The sequence below is a fragment of the Octopus bimaculoides genome, chromosome 11, assembly GCF_001194135.2.
Source record: "Octopus bimaculoides isolate UCB-OBI-ISO-001 chromosome 11, ASM119413v2, whole genome shotgun sequence".
NCBI lineage: Eukaryota > Metazoa > Mollusca > Cephalopoda > Octopoda > Octopodidae > Octopus > Octopus bimaculoides.
This window is the reverse complement of record NC_068991.1, coordinates 48265962-48268516: the sequence shown is the minus strand read 5'-3', so window position 1 is coordinate 48268516 and position 2555 is coordinate 48265962.

The following is a 2555-nucleotide window of genomic DNA, read 5'->3' as shown; positions in this document are numbered from 1 at the left end:
AGGTAGGTAGGGAGGGAGGGGGTAGGGAGGTAGGGAGGTAGGTAGGTAGTTAGGCAGACAGGCAAATAGGCAGGTAGGTATGTGCAAGTATATGCACATACACATATACATACATACTGTTTTTCTTTAAAAAAAAACATAAAAATGCGTCTCTCCCTCTCGTCATGTGTGTGTGTGTTGATGCAAAAAGCAAAAATAGAACTCAAAATATGAGTATATGCATCTTTTTATTTATAATTAGCAGAAGTAACAGAGTGTCTCAAGGTCCGTGCATTTCGTGCGTAGGTACTTGCGTTGACACTTATCAAACTTGATAAGTGCCAACGCACGAATCTCTCGGACCTTGAGTCACTTCGTTACTTCTGCTAAATATGAATTATATATATATATATAACCCAAAGAAAGCATTATAAACTTAGCCGTACATAGGCATAACACAGAAAAAAGAAAGGGAATTCAACTCCGAAAGTAATATTCCACTATGGCCTTGCCCGTGTTAGCTTACTTGAAGATCCGAAGAACAAAAGGCCGTGCAAATCGTTACAATAAAATATAAATTGCTTCCCTTGTTTCAAACCACAGCATTATAAGGAATTCAAAATTGAAAATTTTTACCTAAGGGAGGCAACTTTTAGAACACTCTCAGCGAAGCTTATATGCTACTATTAAATTTGTGAAATAGGGTTACTACTAGCAATCTTTTCTCAGCTACCATCTGCGTTTTCTTATATCACCTGTATCGCCTGAATCGCACAGACTGTCAGATGTTGCTATACATCACTGGTCACAATGCACTTCCAATTCTTTCTTGATTCTATGATTCTTTTCTATCTTCACTGAAGTAAGTTTTATTCAGTCGTTTTCCACATGTCCTTTTCCGGTCTCTTAGATACCACTCGAGTGGAGGAGCAATGGTCCAGTGGCTAGGGCAGCGGACTCGCGGTCATAGGATCGCGGTTTCGATTCCCAGACCGGTCGTTGTTAGTGTTTATTGAGCGAAAACACCTAAAAGATCCACGAGGCACCGACAGGGGGTGGTGGTAAACCCTGTTGTACTCTTTCACCACAACTTTCTCTCATCTTACTGCTTGTTTCTGTTGTGCCTGTAATTCAAAGGGTCAGCCTTGTCACACTGTGTCATGCTGAATATCCCCGAGAACTACGTTAAGGGTACACGTGTCTGTGGAGTGCTCAGCCACTTGCACGTTAATTTCACGAGCAGGCTGTTCCGTTGATCGGATCAACTGGAACCCTGGATGTCGTAAGCGACGGAGTGCCAACAAAAACAGATACCACTCGGCAATTGTTCGGATCCACCTGATCTCTGTGAACCTTCCAAAATGTCTAACCCAGTGGAACTTGTGCTTTAAGTATTCTGCGATCAGTTCGTTACACTCTGCTTCGTTCTCCAATTCCCTCATTTCGTATATACTTTTGCAATGATATTCCGAGCGTGAATGGTTTCGTGGATCTTTGTGTCGTAGCCAATCGATGTTGTCTTTGTGTAGCAGCCCATGTCTCTCTTGCATAAAAGGGTGCAGATGGAACTGTGCCATTGCAGAGATTGGCTCGTAGGATCTTGTCTTGCTTTGCCTTGAGTACATCTTTTATCGAGGTAAATGTCTTCCATCTTGTCCTTATTCTCCTCGTCTAGGCCCCAAGTAGACGTATTGCTTTACCTCCTTCATTTCATCGCTTCGCATAGATTTTGATTTCATACGGTTCATTTTAAGCCCTTTGGCTGAGATGTGGATGTTCAGCTCTATTAGCATGGTTTGCAGCTGATCTGTAGTTAAACAATGATTCGAAGGCACGTTGGTAGGTTGCCATTGATGTTCGTGCCACCTCTTTCGTCAATGTCGCTGACGACCATATCTAGACGTACGGCGAAGAGCTTTGGAAAGAAGGTGTCTCTTAGTTTGAGACGATTCTCAGTTGGAACTCTTATAAGTGACAATAGCAGAGCTATATCGGTGGTGCATCGGAAGTTCACATATCTGAGCAGTTAGGTGTATTGCACCTCGACTCCTTGCATTTCCAGAGATTTGAACACTGCATTCGTCTCGATGCTATCGAAGACCTTTCAATAGTCGACGAAAGCGATACACAGAGGCAGTTTGTATTCTTTCGTTCGTTCTATAAGCTGTGATAGAGTGAATATGTGATCCATCGTACTATAGTTCTTACTGAAACCTGCTTGTTTTCTCGACTGCTGGTCATCGAGCAGTTTCAACAGTCTGGTGACTATGATCTTGTAGAGGTGAAAGAAGAGAATATGGTGCAGTAAATTCTTAAATCTCCTCTGTCACGCTTCTTATGAAACAAAATGATATTAAATTCTTTCCACAACGAGGATATTTTACTCTCCTTCAGGTAGCGCTTAAAGCGTAGAACGAGAATTTTCCACAGATCTTCTTAAAAATCGTTCTACGCATTAATTTTCTAATATAATAATGGTAGTGGTGGGGATTACTTCTTTATAATTCATAATAAGAAAACACAGTTTACCTTAATTCTTAACATAATAAATATTGTGTGTATGTAAATATATATAT